The 13,436-nt window shown below is 36.8% G+C and overlaps 1 protein-coding gene across 1 annotated transcript in view; it reads right to left on the bottom strand.

Annotated features, from left to right (window-relative positions):
- Positions 1-13,206, bottom strand: part of LOC136035089 (uncharacterized) — a 138,125-nt gene extending 124,919 nt beyond the window's left edge. The window contains exon 1 of the mRNA XM_065716674.1: positions 13,102-13,206. The gene's annotated coding sequence lies outside the window, so the exon portion shown is untranslated. The remainder of the gene's footprint in view (positions 1-13,101) is intronic.
- Positions 13,207-13,436: the final 230 nt, after the last annotated feature.

Raw genomic sequence — 13,436 nt, 5'->3', positions numbered from 1 at the left:
ATCAGTATTACACCTCAAACAAATTTGTTCGTTCTCTTCTTGGAGAAAATCAAAAGTTGAAGAGCATCATTGGAAAGTGCAGGAAAGGTTTAGTAAGTCATCCACAAACGTAACTAACGAAAGACCAACTCATTTGAAGACAAATGTACAGTTCAACTTATCCTGGGCACCGGTAACACAATTATTAAACGAAACTGGAAAAGTCAGAGCTCCTTGACATACACCTTTCAGAATCGGAAATATTTGACTACCATATTTAATTCCAGCCTTCAGATTTCTATACATGTATCTTAAACAAGTAATTACCGCAGCATCAGTACTTTTCAAATGGGCCCCAAGCAAAACCTGCGATAATATACACAAGTCAAAAGCTCTTGGAACGTCGAGTGCACACAAGACCAAGAAATCACCTCTTTCTTCAATATTTTTCAGCAAATTTATAAGCAGAAAGATAGCATGCCCTCTACCCAGGCCTCGCTGGTGCCTAAACTGACGAGGAGTGGAACAATTTTCTTCAATATCTCTCACAAACAAGACTCAAAGAGCTTGAAAGTAGTACATAAGACGGTGATGGTGCGATAAGAACTGCAGAGAGAAGCGTCTTTTTTACCCTTTTTAAGGATGGGAGCTATTTGTCCGATACAAATTTCCAAAGGGATTACACCACGGACAAAGATCATCTGAGACAGTAGTGGGAAATGTTGCTCGATTAAAGAACCTGCAAGTTTCAGATGCCTTGCTGAAATAGAATAACCACCAGAGAAATATTTTTTCTTTAATTTTGGAATCAAAAAGTGAACAGACACAAACAGGAAAGATTTCGTTTTATTTGAAAGAACAAGGTCAAGCTGTTTTTCAAAAAACACCTGTATGCTTTTGATGGGAGCACTGAACTCCCTAGTGGAATATTCAGCCCGCTTTTTTTCAGGCATACTTACACTCTGGGATTTCTTAGGCTTGCTATACTTCCGGAGTTTGGAGGGGTCTTCAGCAGTACGGATTAAATTTTTCTGGATCAGCGTTACTTATGGTTTTTCAGTTCCTTGTTAAATTTCTGTTTCGTACGGAGCCTCAAGTCATTTACTAAGCCATCTCTTTGGCAACCACAGTCGTTCCAAACAGAAAGGCATAGCTTGGCTGAATTACACACATTCACTACATCTCTGTTTTTTGACCAATCTTCTAGCTGAGACTTTTTACAAATACGTCGAAGAGAAACGGCAGTTATTTCAGCACATTTTAGTGCTTGATTTAGCTGTGCCAAATAGAAAGTGAGCTCATCTCAGATGTTCTTTTCACTCTGTGGCATCTCAGCAAGATCGTATAAAAGATTGAAAGACACTTTGATTTTGCTCAGCATCTAGTCACAGACTTTACTGAAAGACTCCTTTGGCATATTTTTCCAGCCTTGGTAGGAAAACCAATTCGATTCTGTGTTTTGAGCCATAAGTGGGGAGGATTAAAAGCAAGTTGAGATAGGAAGGTGGTCAGAAGAGAATCTTCCTTTTAAAGCTTTGACCTCGTGACGGCCAAATGAAGCACCAACATGGCCTAAGTTAGAAGTTGAGGAAACCAGTCACCTGTATGAAAAGTTGTCACTCTTAGGCCATACACAATAGTTAAGAGGAACGCAGCCCCATAAGATTTATGACCGGGGTGGCATTGTTTTAGCTATATCTAGATTAAAATCTCCGCTGATCATAACAGGTTTAGAGGCAAGTTTTTTAAGAAACCTGCCTAGAAGCTCGCAGGCAGACGCAAACCGTGAATCAGACTGTCCGTTGTTATAATTTGTAGGAAGATAAACATTAATTACTACATGATTTACAAGCTTAGGAACATTAAAGTAAACAGTCTCTGCTACTAGCTTGCAAGGGAATCGGGATAGGATAGACCCCGAGATGGTCTGCCTCTCGGTCTCACAATTTCACTACAAAAGAGGAGATAAAAATTGGAAAATAGTGGTAACGGGCTTTGGTGCTCTTCCTACAGGAAATGCTCCTGAATCCGAACTAGGTCATGGGACTGCAAGAACTACGAAAGAATTGGGATTATATTGGTAACTTTTCCAATATTATTCCATGACTGAAATTTGGCATCTGAATATCATTCTGAATTAGATTTACCTTTCAGCAGAGCTTGTGCAATGGGGCATTTGTAAAATGGACGGCCGTCTGATTTGTAAAGAGTATATTTTATCGGTTTCCGGCAGGGGGCTGTTTTAGAGCTTCCATGTCCTTTTTTTCCACAGACGGAACAAGAAATGTCGTTTATACATGTACTTGAAATATGTTCGTATGATTGGCACTTACAGCATCAAAGGGGTAGAAACAAAAATTCTTGAATGGAGAATCGTTCGAAACTGGTTACTGATAAGATCTTCATTGCCCGTAATAAATCAAATTTCAGCCTGAAACATCTGGTACAGCCACTTTGCTTTGCCTTACTACTATTTGGCACACGAGACTTGACATCACTCGAGGTCAGATCATTTGGGACACGTTTAATTATTCCAAAGTAAAAAGGACTTTTAACCTTAGTGCTGATGGTGCTGTTATAGCCATGAAGTGCATTCTCTATTGCGTGAGTATCATATTTGGATGCAATGATAACTTTCCAGTCTCTTCAGGTGCACTTTAGATCAACAATTTTTGATCTAACGTCACCGCAAGCTTGTTCTAGGAAGTCCTTCCTTGATTCCGTTTTGGCTAGGTTACTTGGTAGATTTTTGACAATCACGGCATAGGATGGTTTGGAAATATATTCAGCAAGGACTTTTCCAGTTACAGGTTTTCTTTTCAAGAATGTTTGTTCCATCAGAATGTCTAATTTGTCACACATTTCCATAATCTGCCGTGTAAAAATCACTGTACTTTCACCTGGGATTGAGGGGACTTCTTCTGGCTCAAACATAAGGAAAGTAGGCAGAGCAACCTTATCATCATCACAAGTCTGATACAATTAGATCATTTCCAAAATATTTTTGCTCATTGCAGCCTTTGTGGACATTCGAGCAAGACAATTTGCTTCTGTCCATAAGATCTCGTTTGCTTTCATGATATTTTTTATTCTGGAAAAACTGGGCTCCTCATTCATAGAAACCTTTGTGGACATCCGAGCAAGACAGTTCGCTTTTGTTCCTAAGATCTCTTTTGCTTTCATAATGTCTTTTTTGGGAAAATTCGGCAGCTCTCTTTGCGACTTAATCATGGCCTTTTACAATTTTTACTGCACGTGACACAAAGTTTAATACGAGATTCCGAATGAGCTTACCGGCCATCGCAAATATGCAACAGCATTAACACATCAAGTCCAAAATCACAGACCGTATTTCTCAGCGTAGGTTTTTATCAATAGGAAATATTTAAAGGTCACTTATTTATATATCAAGTCTGTCCAGGAACAAAGGAAGTGTAGGGACCCACTCACCTATTCCCTGCAATTTAAGGGTAACTAAATACCAGCAAGTACGTGCGGCCATTGCGGTGGGTTCCTTCCCTCTGCTGCTTGTTGCCTGAGACGCCAGCAGAGCACCGCTAAATGCTCTCTCAAAACTGATATACTCATATTCCAAAGTGACTCAATAAATAAATGCTCTAAAACTAGGTCAGTAGACCACAGTACTTTTAATCAGTATCTAACAGCTCATGATATCTTAATTGATTAATGATCTCTGAATTAATTCCGGTAACTGAATTAATTCAAGAACATAGCCTACCGGATTTCAAATTTAATAAACCTAATCTAGATGGACGTTTTCACCTTGAAGTCAGAATTAATACTCAATCAATCAAAACATCATATACTGTTAAAGGGATTCCTGTTGGAGTCGCAAAATATCCTAGTGTGTGCTTTGAGTGTATCACATCCAGATCGCAGCAATAGTTTTGACCAACATTATAGTGAATATGAAATGGACGATTTCCAACAGATGCAAATATCTTAGTTTTGGCCCAACGATTCAGTTTGTTTACTCCCAGGATACATAAATTTTACTTTGGCAGAAACCGTAATACTGAAACCGGAACTGATATTTTCAAAAATTTGGCATGAGTTATTGAAATTTTCTTAATATTCAATATAGTACCGCTTTTATGAAACTAATGAAATTTTAAGAGAAAAAATAAGTTTTTTAACCAAAAGTAAGTACCCATATTAAAACCTTAAATAAACAAAATTTGTCCATATATGAGGGGGCTTCCCACTCCTAAGCCCCTATATCCTTATGCTAGATTTTTACTTTTTTCTCAATTCTTTAAGAAAGATTTCACAAAAATTAGGGTCTTTTAATTAGAAAAAAAGCTTTGTCAAAGAAATATAGACTTTAGTTTAAAAGAACAAGGGATTTAGATTTCTGTACTTTAAGTTGAAAAATTTCTCTTTAATTTCAATTTTTAAATGTCAATAGATCATCCCCAAAATCCGGTTCCCTCAAGGTGGTTTCAGGCACCATTCCCTGTCCCCACTATGCTCCCACTGACACTATTTCCTAACTGATGATTGGAAATAAAAAAAAAGCTCATTATTATTATTAGACGGCCATTTTGTTTCAGTAGTCATTCTTAAAGAATTGGGACAAAAAGTCAGAACTTAGGATTAATTAAAAGTATATAGCCTATACTAAATATGTTTAGTATAATATATACTAAACATAATAAACTATATACTTACACTGTACAACAAACGATACGTAATAATTTCTGTCCATTTTAAGTTTTGATATTACTTCTTACTTTCAGTTAAAAAAAAAACATTTAAAAAATTTAATTTCTAATCGTTCTTAGATAAAACCAAGAAATCTGGCTCTCCTCCATGTAAAATTCCTTCCCCCACAGAAAAATTCTACCGTCGAATGTTCTTTTCACGTAAAAAATACCCTCCCTCCTCCAGAGGAATTCCTCCGAGACAACTCCATTCTTGCTGAAAATTCCACCCAGAAACTTTTAAATAATAACGGACACCAAAGATTATGTTTTATTTATCCGTATATAACGGTAGTAATTATAGCAGTATAGACTATAAGGGTATTTTGTCACATCTTACTCTGGTGAGTTGGGTCCTTTTTTTTTTTAATTCGACCAGGTAATTTTACTTCCTTTTTTGGCGTATATGAAGTAGAGGAAAGCTCAGCAAGTTCAGCTCCTATATTGTTTCTTTCTTGCTGGAGTTTTTTAGCTCTCTGTACTTGTCTTTATATTATTTGATTCCATGCAAGATCGATGTTAAAAGACAAAATTCCTAAGCAACAGGACTCCCACTTTTTTATTGTTGTTAACAGGGGCTTTAGCAGATAAAAAATTAGTACCAAATATGTAAGTGCGTTTTTATTCTCTTTTGTCGAGCCGTTCGCATATCACCTGCGAACTCCTTCCGTTTTTTATTTTTTCGTTTTTGAGTAGTTTTTTTTAAGCTCATGTCCTCCAATTTTCACTCGTTATGAATAACATCTAAAAAATTCGCAGTGGAGCGGCATCTTCAACTTCGTCTCATTGCTTGTAAATTTTGATTTGTGAATCCTTTTCTTTCTTGGGATTAACGACACTTGTGACAACAAAGGTCCTTGCGTCGGTGGCGTATTTCCATTATTCAGTATTTGAAATGTCGAAGCGCGTGTTTTAATACCATAATTTGAAATATGTCAACGCCTGCTATAATCGTCAAAACGCAAAAATGTTCATCGAACGACGGATCGGTTTCGAAGCATGACGACCCAGGGCCCTTAAGATTCCAGGAAGTTTGTTTAAATCCTCCCCCTGAAAATAAAATCCTGGGAAAGGATCTATATGTCGGCAAGCTCTTCAGTCTAAAACTTTTGGGAAAGTCTCATTCATTTTATTTTATTAAATATATATTTTTCTTTAGTTGCAAAGACCTCAAGGACGTCCCAAATATGATGTTTGAAAAAGAATATCTACAAGGACTCCGAAGCAGATTTGTATTCAGATGTGAATCCTGCAAAGAGGAGGGGTCCGTATTTACCGAAGCTCCTCCATCACAAGAAAAAGATAAAAATGCACCGCAAGCATATGACAGAGAGACCACTTAAATCGTGAGATGGTCCTGGGAGCAATAAATGCTGGACTTACGCAAGCCCAGATTGAAGAGTTTTTTTGTACACTAGGACTACATATTCCTGCGTCTGCAGTGTTTTCAAAGTACGACCGCAAAATCTGCGAGAAAACAAAAAAACTCCTTGCCAAATATTTATTACAAAATGCAAAAGCAGAAAGAGAGGCAGCTTTGAGAGCTGGAGAAGGGTTTGACCGCGAGGGTCTTGTGCGGACAACTGTAATTGTTGATGATCGTCGTCTCCTCCTTGTAGGTGAGTCGCAGCTTATATTTCTTGAATTTGTTCAGTGCTGCACTCTAGCCGCTGTAAAACGGCACTCTTCACTATTTCGAAATCAACAGCTGCAAGATCAGGAGTTGCTGCGTTTGGCCCATACTTCCCATCAGGTCCACTTACTTTCTTCTGCTTCGGTATTTCATTGCGACAAGTCATTGACTTTCGAGCCCTCTTCTTTAGAGCTCTTAGCCTAGATTTCCTCATTGAAAGTTTTGTCATCGCTCGAGGTGGTATCGTTCCTGCTATCTTTCTAAATATATGAAGCCTTCCTAGCTCTCCTTTACTATATATAACACCAGCAGCTGCTACTCGAGTATTATATCGACCATTTTGAGTCACGAGTAATTGCTTCCCTCCTATTAATTTTGGAACTATACCCATAAAGTAATCAGCTAAGTTACTTATATTATTCCCAATCAGTAGTCGCGCTCTTCTTGTTAGAGTTTCAAATGCTTGTAGGACATGGCAGAGGAATATCATAGAGGGATAATCCGTAAGAGGCACTTTGCTACCTGAGTCTTTACAGAGCCCAGGGCATTTTGTGTGATCACCACTGAAGAAATGGTGAGGAATGGCATTAAGAGCCTCTATTATTTCTTTTGCGCCTTTGCCTTCTTGGCTAATTCGGATGATCGCTCCCCGGGCGTACCCACTTAGTTTTTAATCATTATTGGAGTAAGCTTTTTCGAGCATTCTTGGCCACCAGTCTTTCTTTTGTTATACAATCACAATGTAAGGCATTTGCAGGCATGATTTAAGCATTCCACTTTCTCAATCATCCGTCCGTATGGAACCTTAGCAATCAACTCATTATACAAGTTGGAGTCTCCATCAGTAATGAACCTCTTATATTTTAGTTTGTGCATTGTCGGAGCTAAGCGAAATATCTCTACTATTATGTCCGCTTCCATTCCTGTTGAAGGTCCATCCCAGTTCAAAAAACACTTGTGAGGGTTTTTTTTCGAATTTCTGTAACGGAAGCACATAGCACAAAACTTGTTTCGAACTCCAATGTGGAGCAGCTTCTTAGAGTAGTATCCAATCACCACACCACATCCAGATAAAGCTCTGTGACAAGTCTCGTAGCTTCGCGTGCACCAATTTCCATCAACAATTACAGTTTTCTGCACAAGACCCTCGTGGTCAAACCCTTCTCCAGCTCTCAAAGCTGCCTCTCTTTCTGCTTTTGAATTTTGTAATAAATATTTGGCAAGGAGTTTTTCGGTTTTCTCGCAGATTTCGCGGTCGTACTTTGAAAACACTGCAGACGCAGGAATATGTGGTCCTAGTGTACAAAAAAACTCTTCAATCCGGGCTTGCGTAAGTCCAGCATTTATTGCTCCCAGGACCATCTCACGATTTAAGTGGTCTCTCTGTCATATGCTTGCGGCGCATTTTTATCTTTTTTTTTTGTGATGGAGGAGCTTTGGTAAATACTGACCCCTCCTCTTTGCAGGATTCACATCTGAATACAGATCTGCTTCGGAGTCCTTGTACATATTCTTTTTCAAACATCATATTTGGGACGTCCTTGATGTCTTTGCAACTAAAGAAAAATATATATTTAATAAAATAAAGTGAATGAGACTTTCCCAAAAGTTTTAGACTGAAGAACTTGCCAACATATAGACCCTTTCCCAGGATTTTATTTTCGGGCGGGGGGATTTAAACAAATGTCCTGGAATCGTAAAGGCCCTGGGTCGTCATGCTTCGAAACCGATCCGTCGTTCGATGAACATTTGTGCGTTTTGACGATTATAGCGGGCCTTATAATATTTCAAATTACGTGTTGAAACACGCACTTCGACATTTCAAATTACTGAATAATAGAAATACGCCACCGACGCAAGGACCTTTGTTGTCACAAGTGTCGTTAATCCTAAGAAAGAAAAGGATTCACAAATCGAAAATTACAAGCAATGACACGAAGTTGCCGATACCGCTCCACTGCGAATTTTTTAGATGTTATTCATAACGAGTGAAAATTGGAGGACATAAGCTTCAAAAAAAAATACTCAAAAACGAAAAAATAAAAAACGGAAGGAGTTCGCAGGTGATATACGAACGGCTCGACAAAAGAGAATAAAAACGCACTTACATATTTGGTACTAATTTTTTATCTGCTAAAGCCCCTGTTAAAAACAATAAAAAAGTGGGAATCCTGTTGCTTAGGAATTTTGTCTTTTAACACCGATCTTGCATGGAATCAAATAATATAAAGACAAGTACAGAGAGCTAAAAAACTCCAGCAAGAAAGAAACAATATAGGACCTGAACTTGCTGAGCTTTCCTCTACTTCATTTACGCCAAAAAAGGAAGTAAAATTACCTGGTCGAATGAAAAAAAAGGGACCCAACTGACTAGAGTAAAATGTGACAAAATACCCTTATAGTTTATACTGCTATAATTACTACCGTTATATACGGATAAATAAAACATAATCTTTGGTGTCCTTTATTATTTAAAAGTTTCTGGGTGAAATTTTCAGCTAGAATGGAGTTGTCTCGGAGGAATTCCTCTGGAGGAGGGAGGGTATTTTTTACGTGAAATGAACTTTCGACGGTAGAATTTTTCTGTGGGGGAAGGAATTTTACATGGAGGAGAGCCAGATTTCTTGGTTTTATCTAAGAACGATTAGAAATTAATTTTTTTTTAGATGTTTTTTTTTTCAACTGAAAGTAAGAAGTAATATCAAAACTTAAAATGGACAGAAATTATTACGTATAGTTTGGTGTATAGTGTAAGTATATAGTTTAGTATGTTTAGTATATATTATACTAAACATATTTAGTATAGGCTATATACTTTTAATTAATCCTAAGTTTTGACTTTTTGTCCCAATTCTTTAAGAACGACTACTGAAACAAAATGGCCGTCTAATAATAATAATGAGCTTTTTTTATTTCCAATCCTCAGTTAGGAAATAGTGTCAGTGGGAGCATAGTGGGGACAGGGGATGGTGCCTGAAACCACCTTGAGGGAACCGGATTTTGGGGATGATCTATTGACATTTAAAAATTGAAATTAAAGAGGAATTTTTCAACTTAAAGTACAGAAATCTAAATCCCTTGTTCTTTTAAACTAAAGTCTATATTTCTTTGACAAAGCTTTTTTTCTAATTAAAAGACCCTAATTTTTGTGAAATCTTTCTTAAAGAATTGAGAAAAAAGTAAAAATTTAGCATAAGGATATAGGGGCTTAGGAGTGGGAAGCCCCCTCATATATGGACAAATTTTGTTTATTTAAGGTTTTAATATGGGTACTTACTTTTGGTTAAAAAACTTATTTTTTCTCTTAAAATTTCATTAATTTCATAAAAGCGGTACTATATTGAATATTAAGAATATTTCAATAACTCATGCCAAATTATTGAAAATATTAGTTCCGGTTTCAGTATTACGGTTTCTGCCAAAGTAAAATTTATGTATCCTGGGAGTAAACAAACTGAATCGTTGGGCCAAAACTAAGATATTTGCATCTGTTGGAAATCGAGTCACCGGATCAAAATTCTGAGATAGCCATTTTATTCAGCGTAGTCGAAAATCCTTATAACTATGTATTTTGGGACGACTTACTCCCCCACAGTCCCCGTGGGAGGGGCTACAAGATACAAACACAGACCAGTGCTTACATATAGTAATGGTTATATGGAAGTGTACAGACGTTTTCAGGGGCGTTTTCATTTGGTTGGAGGCAGGGGTTTAGAAGAGGGGGATATATTGCGGGAACTTTTCATGGAGGAATTTGTCATGGAGAAGAAAATTTCCATGAAGGGAGCGCAGGATTTTCTAGAATTATTTAAAAAAAAAATTGAAAAAAAAAATATGACAAAGTTTTTTCAACTGAAAGTAAGGAGCAGCATTAAAACTTAAAAGGAACAGAAATTATTACGCATATGAGGGGCTCTCCTCCTCTTAATACCTCGCTCTTTACGCTAAAGTATTTTTAGAAACTTCAACTATTTATTCTACGGCTTTTGTGATTCAGTGGTCATTCTTAAGAAATTGGGACTAAATTTAAGCTTTAGCGTGAAAAGCGAGGTACTGACAAGAGGGTGAACTCCCTCTTATATGTAATAAAAACATGAGAATACAGAAGTTCGTCACGTAAGTTAATTTGTAAGTTACGTATATCTTTAACTAACAAAATTTATTTTTAATAATACTTTTACTAATAAAAACATTCGTAAAAATTAAAAGTTCTAGTTGCCTTTTTAAGTAACCAAATAATCGGAGGGCAACTAGACCTCCTTACCCACTCCTTTTTTTCTCTCAAAATCATTCGATCAAAACTATGAGAAACCCCTTTAGCCAAAAAAAGTAAATATACAAATTTCGTTTTAATTATTCATCTGCGGAGAGCATAAATCAAAACATGCATTGATTCAAAAACGTTCAGAAATTAAATTAAATAAAAACAGGTGTTTTTTTACTGAAAGTAAGGAGTGACATTAAAACATAAAACGAACTGAAATTACTTCATACACAAAAGGGACTGCTTCCTCATCAACGCCCCGCTCTTCACGCTAAAGTCTGACTCTTTCTCTTAACTCTATTTTTTAAACAGTAAAAACTTTAGCGTAAAGAGCGGGCCGTTCACGAGAAAGCAGTCCCTTTCATTTACGAAGTAATTTTTGTTCTTTTTGAGTTTTAATGTCACTCCTTACTTTTAGTTATTTTTTTAATTTAATTCGTAAGAAAACTTTGGTTTTCTAAGAGTCCTCGAAGAGGTATTTTAAATAGCCTATCCCTAGGAAAAAAAAGTGGAAAAAATAATAAATTTTAAAATGCACTCTATGCATACCGTCACAGTTTCATATACATGGGCATTTTGTACTTGAGACTGAAAGTGCTCTTTTGCTCATTTTCTCTTCTCCCTTGGTCGGTAACCAAGCTTTGCAAGACGCAGCCAAATATATTACTATCTCTCGGCTGAAGCATCTCGCCAAAGGAAGCTGTCTATCAAAACCTTTCACAAGACTTGATAATTGGTGCTATTTGAAGTTTTGACAATCGGCGGTCTCTAGAGAATTAAAAGACAGAAGGCTAACCTAACTTCAATTTTGAAGCTCGATGTTTTCAAGTTCACTTAATCATGGCCTGAAGCTTATTTCAATGTTTTGGGTTACTGTTCTCTAAAAGAAAATAATCCCTTTCTGTCAATCAGCAGTAATTCTCTGAGTTCTTTTCTTGATTTTAGCTTTTTCTTCGATCTAATACACATTGAAGAAATGATACGAGCAAATTCGTAATCACATAGAAGAATAAGAAAAAGAGCTTGAGAGTTCAATAATAAATTTGTTAAAAAGGATTTTTCAACGAACCATGATTTTTCATTGTATTTTCTTTTATTCTGCGAGTTTATATCGAAGGAACTTCTTCAAATTATGAATAATTTGCCACCCTATTCTCTCATGCTAGAATTTGTCCTATAGATCCAAGAAAAATAAAACGGTGTAAAATAAAACTTGACGGTATTTATGATTATTGGATCATTAATTTCTTTACAAGCAAAGCTAACACTAGCTAAGGAAATTGACATATTACAATTAAAGCTAAGGGACTTAAAAAATGAAGCATCAAAAACATCCCAAGATGAACCAATCCTTTCCTCAGTTGTATTACTTGCTTTAGAGAATGATTCACAGTGGTTCCTGATGAAGTAGGAGATATAGGAGAGACTCTGGAACAATGATGGGACCCTGGGGAAGACTCGTGTGGGAACTAATGAGAGTGTACACAAAATAATCCCTACTTTAGAGAAATATTCACAGTGGCCACTAATGAAAATGCAGACTGGGGGGGGGGAAGAAAAACAAAGATGGGACACTGAGAAAAACTCCCCTGGGAAGCATTGATACTGGGCCCCAAATAATCCCTTTGGTAAACAAATATTCACAGTGGCCTATGATGTACAAGGAGATTGAGGGAGGACTTGGGTACAACAATAGGACATTGAGGAAAAGTCGGGTGAAAAGCATTTATGCTGTGCACCAAATGCTCCCTGCCTCAGGAAAATGTCCACAGTAGCCATTGATGAAATGCGAGATTGATACTCCTCGGGGACTGAGGAGCGACTCAGGAACGTTAATGGGACGCTGAGGAAAAGCAGAGACACATCAGAGTAGGAAGCAGAGACACTGTTCATCAAATACTCCCTGCTTTAAAGGAAGGTTTTCAATTTCTGCTGATGAGTACTTTTGATACCGATGCATTCATAAAGAAGAATAACCCCCGCAGTGGTGGAAAAGGTTCCTTACACCCATGGTTCCTGATAATTATAAGTGGATTCATTGCATTCCTTGCTTTTATTGTTATAACAATATTTGGAGCTTATATGTTTTAGGGCCCAAAAAAAACTCTGCCTTCACTAACATTATTCACATACTTAGGTTCTTATAAGATCAAAAACTCTCTTTGGTATTCGGATGGCTTGTCAAGAAATGAAGAAGATGTCTTCCGGTCAACGAAAGTTTGTTTAACTTTTGTTTGTGATCATTTCTGATAAATTTATACTGAGCCAAACGGATGAAAAAGGTTGCCTAGTACAAACCATGAAAAACTATGTATCCGTTTGAAGCAGCCGAAATCTTTACTTGTAAATTACCATGTTTTAATAAAAATGTTTAAATACTGAACTTGAAAATCAATATTTATTTTAGGCCTGTATCTACTGTTCGAAATCCAAATATAATATTCTAAGGCAATTTCACTTAAGCAAATAATAATTTCACTTAAGTAAATAATGCTGGTTACCTCAAAGCACTGTATGTATCCTGCTTTCTTATGTTTTGGAGCTATCACGTCAGCAATGATAATTTTTGTAAAAAAATATATATTTTTTGAAAATGTATCACTTTTAAAATGAAAATACAGAAATATTACACAAAACTTGGGACGAGATACAGCAGCTTTTACTTCAAGGACAATCGGCGGTTCATAGACATGACATTACGGCCCGTGTCTCCCGGCAAAAGTTGAAATCACTGATAAGCTACATAGTAAAACTTGAAGTATTTGGGTCAGTGCGATGCTGGATGTACTCATTGGAATGGCAAAACGAGGTTTGCCACACGCACATATACTAATCT

The sequence above is a fragment of the Artemia franciscana genome, chromosome 13, assembly GCF_032884065.1.
Source record: "Artemia franciscana chromosome 13, ASM3288406v1, whole genome shotgun sequence".
Taxonomy (NCBI): Eukaryota; Metazoa; Arthropoda; class Branchiopoda; order Anostraca; family Artemiidae; genus Artemia; species Artemia franciscana.
This window is presented reverse-complemented; position numbering and strand designations above follow the sequence as displayed.